We start from the raw sequence: 14,673 nt of genomic DNA, 5'->3' as shown, positions 1-14,673 counted from the left end.
ATTTACAGAAATTTATTAAAATTTCCAGTATCATTTTTGTTTTTAATTTATTAATCTTCAAACCAGCTAGATTTTCAATTTTGTTTATTTTTTTTCTGTCAACATATTTATTTTTTCTAGTGGCTCATCTAAGAATACCACCAAATCATCTGCATATGTTCCCAGCTTACAATTTTCTCCTTTTATTCTTACCCCTTCTATTCTATCATCACTTCTAATGTTTCCATTTAAAACTTCTAGAGTCATTATAAATAATAAAGGAGATAAAGGGCATCTTTGTCTGGTTCCTTTATGTATTGTAAATGATTCTGTTTAGCTTACCACTAATCCATATTTTCACCTTTTGAGTTAAATAAATAGCCCTTACTGCCTGTTAATAATGATCTTCTGTTCTCATATATTGTATAACTTTTTATCATAAACATCCAGCTCACATTATCAAAGACTTTCTATGAGTCTAGAAAAATCATAGCCATTCATTTTTCTGGATGCTGTTCTAGATATTCTATAAGATTTAGCACTATTCTAATATTATCTTTTATTTGTCTTTTAGGTAAAAACCCGATCTGATCTTTCTGAATGTATTCTTGTAATACGTTTTTAATTGATTTGCTAGAATAGCTGCAAATGTCTTATAATCTAAATGAACAGAGAGATCACTCTGTAATTTTTCACCTCCTTATGGTCTTGGTCTTCTGGAATTAATAATATAGTTACTTCTTCCCATGACAGGGGTATTTTACTTCCTCTTAGAATTAAGTTCATTATTGCTTTTAATTTTGGGGCCAACATGTCTTCAAATGTTTTGTAATATTTTGCCATGTACCCATCTGGGCCCAGTGCTTTCCCTATTTTCAAAGCTCTTATACTGTTTATTACTTCTTTTATGGTATCAATTCATCTAATTTTTTTAAAAAAATGTTCTTCTTTTATCCTAGGAATATTTTGTTCTAAATGTCTCATTATTTTTTCCTCCCCATTATTTTCCTTTTTATTCAAGTTTGAGTAGTATTTAACAAAATGTCTTCCAATTTTCTTTATTTCATATATTATTTTTTCACCTTCTTTAATTTTAGTTATCTTTTTCTCCTTTTTCTTCTTTAATTTAGAGGCATGTCATTTCCCAGATTTATTTGCCAGTTCAAAATTTCTTTGTATCAGATATTTTTATTTTGTGGCCATCTCAGTTGTTCATTGTAATTCTAATTGTTTTTTACAATCAGCCAGATCAATACCACCTTGCATTTAATGTTTCTATTAATGAAACCATCAACATTATTTAAAGGAATCTATGTCCTGGTCCAGATTGATGTTTTCTTTATGATTTAACTATTTTTGTTTCATCTTTTGTGCTGTGCTTATTTTTGGCTTACATGCTGATGTAAGCTGCTTTAGGCTGCCTTTGATGGAAGGGGTGAAAATGAGGTTGAAATAAGTAAAATATATTAAATAAATAAATAAATGTGCATTTTGCAACTGCAAATGTGCATCATTTTCCAACTGCATTGTGATGTTGCCTTTCTGATTTTATCACTTCATTCTGACTTCTCCCCATTTACAGATAACCCCCCTCTTAGACACTACTAATTGTCAGCTCCTCCTCCTGGAGAAGTGACCAACACTAGTCATCCAGGCAAGGAAAGACAGAGGATCTCTTGCATCAAATAAAGGCAGCTACTACTGCCATGCACTTTCTAAAAATGCATGTGGCAGTGGGCAACCCATTATACCAGAAATAAGTACCCCCACAATCAAAATGAAGGTACTTCCTATAACTTGGGTGTCTGGAAATATGGAACTATGGCCCTTTCTGCACGGGCCAATAACAGCGCCCTAGGGACAGCATTTTTGCCATCCCTAAGGAGCTGTTCGTATCAGAGGTGCAGCTGCATTGCAGCCGTGCAGCCCTCGCTCCTCCCCAGCGGCGCGAAGCCGCTGTTTCCCAACCTCATTCCCCAAGCGAGGTTTTTGGGAAACAGCGGCTTACAACCGCTGCCGTGCGAATGGCAGCGGCTGGAAGGCGCCATCCCCCCTTTCCCAAATGCCTTACCGTGTCCTCCAGCCTCTGGCGCGTCGCACAGGCCAGGGGACATGCCCCCTGCCCTGCGACTTCTGAGCTGTCGCACACAGCAGGGGGGGCGTGTCCCCTGGCCTGTGCAACACGCCGGAGGCCGGAGGACACGGTAAAGCGTTTGGGGGACGGCACAGTCTGCGTGGAGGCTGCACCGTCTTCCCCACTACAACCGGGACCGTTTGTGCGAACGGTCCCAGGGGGGTTGGGTCGGCATCATGTATGCCGACCCAACCCCCAGCGTGGCCGTGCGGAAACGGCCTAGGTGTCCTTTAAATGTAGAATGTTTAACTTTTTAAAAACACACAAACTTGTCCAATTTAGGCAGGTCCAGAATAGTTCTGTGATCCCCAGCCTTTTTAGAGTCCAACATTTCTAGACTAAAACCCTGTCTAGGACTTATTGGATAGCCCCCTTCTGGAGGAGGTCATGCAAAGCTGAAGTCAGCTCCTCCAGGCAATCCAAATTCTTGCAATAAGGTGGACTCAAAGGTTGTATTTGAGGTGATCTTCTGCCAGTAAGTCAGGAATGGTGCCAGCATTTCCCAAAAGTAGGGTGGAAAGTTGTTCGAGATTCATAGGTAGTTAGAGCACTGACTTCTGCCCTTGGTGGGATCCTTAGAAGTCTGAGGATGTGGATATTTCATCCAAGGCATGGGAATTATGCATTTCCTTTGCGACTATGATGGTGGATAAGATCATTGTGCTGTGCACTATAATAATGGGGGAGAGAACTTTGGCACCTCTAGTGAAATTTTGGTACTGTTGCTGAATCATGAAGTTGAAAGGTTGTGAGTCTGGAACAGTCACACTGCGTGACTTAGCTGTCAAGTTTTATTCAGGCCTTAGCTAATTGACACACTGGGAGATCCATGATAAATAGCAGCTGCTTAGGGTCCCAATTCAGCTCATGAATGCAGCATGTCACATCTTGAAATAACCCCTGTGGAGTTACTATTTGCCTTATGCCTTTCTTGACAAATGAGAGGCAGTATATGGTTGTGACTGAAGAATATGGTTTGAGATACCCCTGCTTCAGTTCTCACCTCAGCTATAAACTTCTCAGGTGAGTTATATTAATCTTGATAATCTTGATAATCACAACCCTTTCCCCTCCATGCAATATGGGAATACTAACTTTGACTTGTGTGGAATTTTTAAGAATCACTAACAGAGCTGTGTGATATTCTCTGAATATTAATCATCAATATTATTACTATTATCACAAACTAGCTGCTGCATCTGAATATTATAGGCCAGTGACTACACAAAAATGCCTTTGATCTTTTATTTTAATATTAGCATTATTAAAATAAGTGATAACCTAAGTTCTCCTCTGTCTCTGAGAATCCTATAAGCAGTTTATCTATAATGCCTTTGTCTATTCTATTTTAATTAAAAAATAACTGAGTATTACATGAAGTTTTGATGACACAACAGGAAAGGCCTCCAAGTTTATTATAGTCAACTAGACCAGCAGGCATACAACACTCCATGTTCCTTATGTGGCCCTAAAACAGCAAGCATGGGACACGGAGTAGTATGGAGAAGAATATCTTTTTAGCTAAGTATTGAATTTTCTGGATATCCAGTAATCTATGGCTGTGTCCTCTGTGCGAAAACAAACATGGAAAAAGTATTTTTGTTGTGAACATCCATTTGAACATCCAATGGCATGTTCAGACTATAAATTGGGGTGGGGGGGATGATGGAATAAACCTCGCTGTTAAAGTATTACTATTTTTGCTGTTTAAATGTTACAATGAAAACCCATTGTTTCAGATTTCCCCAGTGTCTGCTTGTATTTAAAGAAGGGAACTGTATAAGCCAACTAGTGCTGCCAGATGAGATTTCACACAAGAGTCTTTCATTTCCTCCTTTACCCAAGAGAAAATTAGAGTGCCATTTTGGGGAAGAAATGTACTTCCCAGTAGAGATGTCTGATTGCCCCTTCAGAGTAGAGGTTTGGGATGGAAGCAGGTCCTGTGAGTGAGTGAAAGAGTCACAGTCCATTACCTTGCTCTCTGCATTACTGTCAAAAGATTGCTAATGTGAGACACTTTAGAATGTCCAGTGCCTTTTACCTTGACATTCCATTGCAAAATCCCTCAAATCATCTTGTGCTATTACTACTCTGACATTATTTGAACAGCTTAGCTAGTTTTGTAACAGAAATAAATACATCTTAAATGCATAACAAGGCATGAGCTTCCTTTCAAGGGACTTCCTGGCTGAATTTAGCAGTAAGTTTTCTCTAAATAGAATCAAAAATATTAGTACAGTAGATGACAGCCAAACACACTTTTCTTCCCATATATGTGTGGCTTTATGTCCAGACTAGGAAAGTATTTTTTTCATAGATATGACTGAATGAAACTATTGCAAGATGTCAAAAAAAAAACACAGTAACTCCATCTCCCCCCATACTGAGTTCTTATTAAGGGATGATGTTATCATAACAGGAAGAATATGACTGAAAGAACATAGAGTCCTTTCTAATACTTGACTTCTTATCCATAATTGGATGGAACAATGTTTGGGAAGCTTCACTTCTTCCAGTGCCTTTGAAAGTGTGCCAAGAATCTCCCTCAGAGGGATAGGGGTTTGATGTTTGCTTTATGTAAGATATTCTATGACGGGGCAGTGTTGCCAGAAAGACTTCCCTTGTATTTCATGGATGACAGGCACTAAAATCTAACAGAATACCAAAGGCAAGATAAAGGATTGTGCTACCAGTGTTGCATGAGACGTATGGTGATGTGTGCCTTTAAGGGTTTGAATTGATGGGCAGCTGTTAACTGTTCTACAGTTCCTTTGTTAACTGTAAATAAATTTGGTTCTGGTGGGTTTTCTGAGCTGTGTGGCCGTGGTCTGGTCTGGCGGCCACACAGCCCGGAAAACCCACCAGAACCAGTTGAATCCGTAAATACGTAAATAAATTTGTTTAAAACCATTACGGTTGTCCTGCCATCCAATCGCACCAATACTTGTGCTGCCGATGGATGACTGATACTGTTGCATGTCAACAATAACCTCCTCAGGTAGATACGGGGAGAAAGTTGTACTGAATCCAGTACTTCTGTTCTCTCACAGTCCCATCTCAGGTGGGAACAAACAAATGATCAAAACACTCAGGGACCTCATCTGGTATCAAAAGACTTATAAACCCTAAAAGTAATGATTCTGCAAGGAGTCAAGGACAGGACCAGGCTGTAGGCCCATCTCTATGAGTTAGGGCATGGGGAAGGGCAGATAAAGTTGTTTCACCAGCAATTACCTGGTTAAAAGTAAGACCTTAAGTCTTGGAGTAGTGGTACATGCTGTTCCTTCTCTCTAGCAAGGTCCATTTCAGATCTCAGTCTCATCCTAATATATATTCAAGATTACCTTAATAATAGTCCCTCTCATAGATTATGTTTGAGCTTCAGAAGAAAGTTTCTTTTTGTGCAATCAACTCCAGTCAGGGCCACCACCATCACTACTCTCCTGAGGATCTGTGATTATGGAATCTGGGAAGCCAGTGGACTTTCCTTGAATCTGAGGTCTTTGAAGTAAATATGGTGAGGCTGGATCATCATAGTTAAATACTTTTTTTTTCTTGTGGCCTTTCCTTGATAGTATCAGTAGTAAACATTTGTGCTAAGGTAACCTTTCAGAACACTGACTAAATATACCCTCTCCAAAATTATCTTTTCCAGTTGGACAGTTGGGGGGAATTCAAATCAATAAATTACAACGTCCTTGTGGCTTGGCAAGCAAATGTGAAATTGCTTTGAAAAGAAAAAAAATCAAAGAGTTACAGTTTTCAAGATAACAAAAATTTATTGTAAACCCAACAATTTTACAATTTGAGTTAAAACATAATCACAATGGCTATGAACATAGCACTATTTGCAGAGACAGGATCTTCAGTGCCCTTGAGAAAGGGGCAAATCCTAGCAAACAGTACCCAGTAACACAAGGAAAAGAGAAAGTACAAAATGTTAACTTGAATAAGTATAGGGCTGCATGAAGCAATCAATTGTTATTAGTGGGAGATGTTCCAGGTGCCACCTGGAGATTGGAAACCCTAGATGTCCAAGATTTTCCTTTGATCACTGACCAAGTATTTGTCATTTCTAGGTTGCTTTTTTTGGGTTACTGCACATGCCATAGGTTTAAAACCTTCATGATTTACCTGTGTTAATAATCTGTTTTTTCACCCATTTCCCAAATCAGCAAACTAAACACACAACGGAGACATATTCCTTTTCTTTGAGAGGTATTATCTGTAAAACCATACCAAGTAGAAAAATTCCTAATGTAGTTTAGCCAGAACATTTTCTTTTGACATGCCATGAGTTTAATTTTAACTGCGTCTTTCTTTCCTTGCCAGCAAAGTAAGCCCCATTTTAGTGTCTTGACTAGTCCAGAATTAGAAGGAAGTAGGGCAGGGAAAATTTGTCTCAATCAGCCATATGGTGCACTATGGAAAAAGAAGAGATCATTTTCCAAGCTGGCTAAGGGAGATTTTGGCTCAGTATTGTCTGGGACAAAAACAAGGTAGAAATTTATATATTAGGGAAAAGCTGCTTTGAAAAACATTAAAAGTGCCATTTTACAGCATTCTAATAAATTTGCCCATGTTCAAGAAGTACAAAATAGTGCTGGTTGTAATAAATATACATCAAATTTCATTAAGGAGGGCCATTAAGGCTGGAGACAAACAATAGAGCTTTCAGTGTGTGGGAGGGAGTCTGAAAATGAGATTGCTTCTCACAGTGGTAGGCTGGTTTTCTGGGGATTTCTGGTTTTCTGATTTTCTGGGGTTTTCTGGTTTTCTGGTAGGCTGGTTTTCTGGGGATTTGAACTGTTTCTAAAACCTGTTTGAGCAAAGCCAAGACTTCAGGGCCAGTTTTCGGTCTTTACTGACCCAAGCTAGCAGAGGTTTAGTTCAGAGTCAGACCAAACTGTAAGGTTGACAGACCCTCATGGGGGGAGGGGAATGCCCTACCTCTGGAGCAGCAGCAGCAGAAGAAAACAATTAAAATGACCATTTTAATGGCCAGACGTGCCAAAAGTCTTGTCTAGGAATTGCCATACTATTGCATTTCCAGTTATTCCAAGAATGGCATGACATCATTTCCAGGGGAAACCTAGAAGTGATGTCATGGCATTGCTGATGGCTGCCCCCCATGTCCCCAAAGTACCCCTCAGGTTGCCAATCCATGCCTGGCAATGCTTCCTGTCTAAGTGGTGTGGGCCTGGGAGACAATGGCAGGTATGTGCCTGTTGTCTCTTCTCATGTGCTGTCACCTGGGAACAAGCTGAACTCCAGCAGTACTTTGGTATTTCTGGGGCCTACCTTGGACCTATCTGGTGGCAGTAGAAGCCTGAGAGGTGACAGCAGACATCACATGTTTCCTACTACTGAGGCTTCAGTCAAGTGGGAGCAAACCAAGCCTCAGTGTCATGCCGAAGCTCTCTTCTCAGTGGCTGATTACGCACAAAACATTTGCTGCGCAATGGGGGCAAATGCCTGTCACAGCAAGATTTCTTGTACAGACATTTGCTTACTTTGGATAAAACTGTCTTAAAACTTGCCCAAGTAAACAATCCCTTGGGGATTGGGCGGTTTATAAATCTAATAAATAAATAAATAAATAAATAAATAAAACCAGTTCTAAATTTGCTTACCATTCTTGTTTTTAGCTACTAAATGGACTTATAAATTGTCATATTTAAACATTGCTCTCTCACGGCCTTGAAGCAGCTGAAGTGACATAAGGTCAGTACACAAATAAGTGTCCTTTCTCTAGGCAGAGGCAAAAAAACATCATTTTTCTGTCAGTGCTTGTTCCTCAGTCCTAGCAGAGCATTAGCTGAGTGCTTTTCTATATTCCCTTCTACAGAATGGTTGTAATATGCAGTGGATTCATTCAACACTGCAGGTGATGTGCAGTCACACTGTTTACTCAGTATATTGATTATCATGTTTACCAACCTGGGAAGTTTGAATGGCTGCTGCTGCTGCTGCTGTAGCTGGTGGTTTAAATAATCTACTTCACCATGAAGCCTTGGGCAGTATAACCTCCCATTAGCAAAAAAGGGAATTTAATCTTCAACCCAAAACACATAGGATTCAACACTGAAGGATGTAATTGGAATTCAAACCAGACTAAAGAGCAGAAGGTCTGTGAATGGATCTCTTTGGTATCTTTTTTCAATGTCAGTAGCAGTTGTAGATAGTAGGAGAAAGTTTTTAGGAGGAGAAATCATAATAGCATCATGGGAGAATATTTTCCCCTGTGGGGCAAACAGCAGCAGCTGGGGTGGGGGAATAACACTGGGAGGTACTGTGGAGCAAGAGGATTAAATCACCTTGTAAATACTATCTCAGTCAGGCCCTTCCATGGTTCCTATTAAAACCATAGTCTGCAATATAGAACTACCAGAGCAGTTAACACAGTTGAAGGTGCAAGCACTGGGTTATTACTGACCTCTGGAGTGGCATCACATCACAATGTATACTAGACGGACTATCTTTACAGGGTGCCATTGCCTTCCCCAGTCATCTTAAGGCACTGTAAAATAAATTCCTAAAACTCTCCCCAAATCAATCAGCTTTTGCCCCAGTTCTTCTCCAGAGAACTCAGGATAGCAATATATAATTCAGTCTTTCCTAATTTATCTTCACAACAATCCCAAAAAATTGATTCAGTTAAGAGAGGATGAGTGGTCAAAAGTCACATAGTGAACCATGGTAGAGGGGAGGATTTGAATGAACGTCTTCCAATGCTAAGCCAAACTAACTATTGAGCCACAATGGTTTGCTAGCAAGTCACGCTGTCTAGAAAGTTTCAAATTCTATGGTAATTCTAAAAATAGATGTATAGAAACATTAAGATTAGACCCCAAGCATTGCAGTCTACAAGAATGTTGGACTACGATCTGGGAGACCCAAGTTCAAATCCCCACTCTGCCATGGAAGTTTGTTGGATGACCTTGAGTCAATCACATACTCTCAGCCTACTGTACTTCACAAGATTATGATGAAGATAAAGTATTGTAATGAGAATAATACTTAGAAGAAAAAACAGTGAAATTTGTTTTACACAACAGCCAACCAGCTGCTAGCCAGTTGCCCTAAAGGGCCAACAAACAGGTCATAGGGGCCAAGTCCTCCCCCTAATGTTGCCTCCTACCACTGGTATTCAGAGATTTGCTGCCTCTGTATATGGAGGGTGCCTTGACTCACCATGGCTAGTTGCCACTGATGGACCCCATGTCTACAATTATCTTGCAGGGAAATCACCAGAGAACCCTGCCAGAGCTGGCCTTTTGCAAAATTGCATATATAAATGGATGAAAAATGAAAAAATAAAGAAAACCTAGAATTCTTGGAAAGTGCCAAAAAAAACCCCTCTAGTCCTGCTTCTAAACATTTAAAAACAGGCTAATTAAAAATGCAGGTGAAGTTATTCCTAGTATAGAGATAAGTGGTAAAAGACTTTTGTACCTGCTAAAGTGCTTGGTATTGGCTGGTAAAGACATTGGAGCAAGAACTAACAACAGCTCTAGCTCAAAGCTTAGGTCACAGGCTGCCCCATCCACAAATCCAGGCGACTACGGAGGGTCTTCTAGGCAGCATGGGGAGGCTTCACAAGCATGAAAGCCTCCCTGCCAGCAAGAAGCCCCCATTGGGTTTCATAGGCTTAAACTACCCTTTGGCGTAAGTTTTGGGTAAGTCTCAATTTCAGCACACCAACATAGCATGCTGAATGGCCGGGAGGGAGCTAACTAATGTCAGCTCCTCCCCGGCCTGCTCCCACTACGTTTGGTGCCACATTCCAGCACTGGGTGGGGGGTGGGATGTATTATAGTCTAATCTAAAAGCCTCTAAGATCCAAAGTATGCTTTACAAATTCTGGCAAATAAGGCCCAAGTATCCAACTTGCTTCCTATGCAGCAGCTTCAGGAAAAGGAACTTCAAAAGTGCTGAAGGCCCTAGTTTTGCTCAGGATGATGGCATGGGAGAGGAGGGGTCTTGCCTCACCCCCATGCCATTTTCTAGGGGGGTAGTTTATCCCACTTTGCAGCTAAGCCCCAAATAATTTCATATGTTTTTATCAAAGCTGTTATATGTGTCCTTGTCTGTGTCACAGCAAAATAGTCATTAGCAAAATAATCTAACATTTGAGTATTTCATAAGAGTGAACCTCTTCTTGTTAAAAAAAAACCCCAATAGATATTGCTAGGAAAACAGCTTTGAGAGCACAAGTAAAGGTATGGAAACTTTAATAGCAATGGCCAAGTGAGGCAATATGCACTTTCTAAAACCTGCCTCTGAGGAATGAACAATTCAGACATGTATTTAAGTAATTCTTGTAAGTCATTCACGTAGACAAAGAAACAACAGTGCAAGAAGGAATGTTTCTCCTTCAATTGAGGTTGATAGTGAAGACCTACATGATACTCCAAAGTATTTATAAAGTTGCTAATGACTACATCCAATTCCACTTTCTCTGCATTCCCAGTTTTAAACTTACAGTGTCATATTAATTTAGCCTAAATTTTCCTTATAGACAGAAAGAAAATTTATTATGAACTCATCACATTTATGTGATTCTTTCCAGTTCAATTTTTAAAAATGAGTGAAGGAATTTTACCTTGTTTTTATTTTATATCCACATGAACACTGTACACTGTACATAGAGCAAACAGTTTTCTGTAAATTAGTGAACGTATCCTTATTTAGTAGTGCTATAATTATCTAGAATAGTTTTCAAAATATGAAGCACTTCACAAAATCTTGTTCCATGGACAGCCCCTTCTAATAGGCTCCAGCAATAACTAAATTGGTTCTGAACCAGCATTTAGATTGCTGCAAGATGTTTGGGACATTATTCCTTCTTGGCATCCTGTGGTCTACAATGACAGGCCTCACGGTTGTTAAGTGGGTTTTCCTTTTGTTTAGTGTGAAGGTTGCCAACTGGACAGGGAAAAAACATCCTGTCCCTTTAACAGAGGTATAATGAGTGGAAATGAGCAGCTGAAGTTTTTCATAGCATAACTAATGCCACCCAGTAATGGCTAGCAGATGAAACTGATTTTAAAAGAACAGGTACAAAGACCAGTGGCCAAAACCCATTGTGGATCCCTGGACAAAGACTGCACCTAGTCCTGCCCATAGGACCCTCAACCAAATTTTGTGTCTGATTTTGCAATGTTATATACATATGTGTACCAATATAGGTCACACTTCTTACATCTGCCTATAGTTCACCAAAACTTCATATCATGAAAAATAATTAGTAAGTAATCAGATTTAGTAACAAGTCCCTTGTAAGAAATCTACATTTTTCTTTGTACCTTTAGCTAACACAAAGGAGGGACACGTTGATTATGTAGTGCAACTGGATGAGAAGTACTGGGATCATTGGGAATGATTTTTCTCACATATTTTCCAAAACAATTATGTCGTTTGTCATATGACAAGAGGTTTAGTGTTTACAGCAGCAAAGTAGCATTTACGAGAGATATTAGATGTCCCACCAATATGACAACCTGAATGGTATTTAAAATGTACAGTGGAACTTCTGTTTTCATTGCCTTCGGATTTCTTCGGATTCGGTCAGCGAAATTCTTACCTCGGTTTTCGTCGACTGTTTCACTTTTCGTTGATTTTTGCCAGCTCGCGTGTGCTAAAATTGCAGCGAAAACTGGCGACCCCCCTGGTGCTCCAATTCTTGTCAACGGGAGCCTCAGTTTTCATCAGTTTTGGTTTTCACTGAGGTTCCCCGGACGAATTGATGATGAAAACTGAGGTTCCACTGTAATTAAATCTAATTTGGGGGAGGGGGGCTTCTATCTTCTGTTTCACTTGTGTCATCACTAACTCAGATTATCATTCTACTACTATGCATGAATTAACTCCCCAAAGACTTCTGCAATACTGTTATTAAGTATATTACAAGTTGCCAACCAGGGATGAGAAGGAATTGATACAAGACTGACAAATTGATACTAGACTAGTGGTGGTTTAGAAGTAGAGAAATAGAAATTAAGGCATATCATGAAAGGAAAAGAACAAAATTAAGGAAAAATGTGGAAAAGAGGAGTAGAAATCAATAAAAGAGAGAAGCTTTCCTACACCACAATGTATTCTGCATGGGCCAAAAACAGCAGTGTGAAAATGGTGTGAAAATGGTGTAAACCCTTTTACATTCCGTGTGGGCCAAAAACAGCAGTATGAAAACGGTGTGAAAATGGTGTAAAAGGGTTTAAAACGGTGTAAAAGAGTTTATACTGTTTTCACACCGTTTTCTCACTGCTGTTTTTTGCCCATGTGGAATCAGCCATAGTTTTAAACCATTTTACACCATTTTCACACAGCTGTTTTTGGCCCATGCGGAATCCGCCCACACTAACCAGGAAGATCTGGCTGTACGGAATAAGCCACAGAGTTGAGTGGAAGGGAAGGAAGAGGGCAGCCTTGTTAGGAAGCTGCAGCCTGGCAATGACTGTAGCAGCCATGAGCAATGCTGACTGATCTTACCTTGCTCCATTGCTGGCTTGGTTGATGGGTTGACCAGGATAGGGAGGTGTTCGCCTCCCTATACATAGCAACATTTGTAGAAAGGCATGTAGAGCAGAAATCAGAGCAATATACTGTGCTCTGTCTTCCTTGTACCCTTGTGGCTATAGTATAGTGTGATATAATGGTTAAGAGTGGTGGACTCTATCTGGAAAACTGGACTTGTTCCTTGCTCCTACAGACTGCTGGATGACCTTAGGCTAGTCACAGTTCTCTCAGAACTCCCTGAGCCTCACCTGCCTCCCAAGGTATCTATTGTAGGGAGGGGAAGAGAAGGAGTTGTAAGCCACTTTAAGACTCCATGTGGTAGAGAAAAATGAAGTATAAATCCAGCTGTTCTTCATCATCATCATTATTTCGGTACACTAATAATTTATACTGATATTACAGGTTGCCTGTGTACAGCTGATAACTGACCAGTTGTCCCACACCAAGACATAAGGCACTGATATCAAATGATGCCACTAGCCCATTAGCAGACAAGCATCTGTGGAGTATTTATGCAACAGTGGACTGCTTTGGCTGCTGAGTTGCCTACTGCCCTGCCCTTTACAACTGATTCATACCTTGTCTTCCTTCATGCAGCCCGATGTGTGCAGCTGACACAATATAGAGAACATTAATTTATAAATCATAAACAGAGTGAAAAGATCCCATGTGTTTTTATCATTGTAGTAAAGAAAACAAATACGAAAACTAAGAACATTAATTAATATTTGTTATTTTGTCTGAGTGGTTGACAGTGTTTAAGTAGAGTTCAGATAGAGGGTAGGGGAGAGAGAGTCAGAAGTAGGGTGCGCAGCTAAAAACAATATTGTTTTACTTCCTATCGGTAAGTTAGGAAGTGCATGTGTATCATTATCATTAGATATTGGCAATATTATAATATCAAAAACATTCCGAAAATACCACTATACTCCCAATATTTTAAGCCCTCCTTACTTTTCCATATGAAAATGAAATGGAAGGGAGGAAGACTAATGAAAAGTGTCCCTGCACAGTGGAACTGAGAGTTAGTGTCTCAGCCATTTATATTTTAAGCACCCTACCAAGTGGCCCAGTGTCATGCCTACCATTTATCACTGTTGCGATGGGCTTTGCTACTTCTGATAATAGTGACAGGGCCTTCATACAGCAGGAAGACCTGATGCCCCAGGGTTTCCAGTAGGACACAGTGTGGCCCCAGATCTGCCAGCAAGGCCAAAGATTGGCTTCAGGAACTAGGCAAATTCCAGACCAGAGGTGTAGCGCCAATGGGGTAGGGGTGGGGGGGTGGGGTGCGACGCCCCAGGCAGAGCTGCAGCAAAGATATGGCCAGGCCACAGAGGGGGCATGGCGGGAGTGTTCCAGGGCGGGAGTGGGAGGCGCTGCGGCAGGGGCGCAGCATTCACACCCTGGGCGTAGTTTCCCCTTGCTCCACTTCTTTTCCAGACTCTTTCTTATGGACAGTAGATCAGGTCTCAGGATTGTGGACTATACTCTGCTCCCTAACTACTGCTGTCTCGCCAACCTTGTTCCTGATTCTGATGTTATTGGGAGTGATAATATTGGAATCTAGACTCTAGATTCTAGAGTTGTGCTGGGCAGATTGCAGCAATGTTAGATATTGCTGACCTAATCCTGAATATTGGGCATCTTATTAAGTCAGCAGTATCTGACTGTACATTCCTAGGGAATCAGCATAGTAAAACAGACCTTGAAATATATCAGATCTTTTTCAGATATGTCTTCCTTTTTGCAGTGCTCCACCATTCATTGCTGGCTGGGCAAGGGTTATCTTGATTCTATATGAACAGCAGCTCATCCCACTTATTTTGCCCATACTACTACTGTTATAACAAAGATTGTATGTTAATAGATTGTAATGCTCTGTAGATTGGTTAACAGCTATGTAACTAACCGATGTGTGTGAGTTGTGTTTAGTTTGTGTGAGGTTTGCCCTATTTCTTTTTTCTTTACTGTTAGTTCTAACTTAAGTCTCTCTGATAATTCTGAACTCTGACTGTAATTGTGCTATTGCTCTGTCT

This window comes from Sphaerodactylus townsendi, linkage group LG07, assembly GCF_021028975.2.
Source record: "Sphaerodactylus townsendi isolate TG3544 linkage group LG07, MPM_Stown_v2.3, whole genome shotgun sequence".
Lineage (NCBI taxonomy): Eukaryota > Metazoa > Chordata > Lepidosauria > Squamata > Sphaerodactylidae > Sphaerodactylus > Sphaerodactylus townsendi.
The sequence above is the reverse complement of the archived record's forward strand: the minus strand, read 5'-3'. Positions refer to the sequence as shown.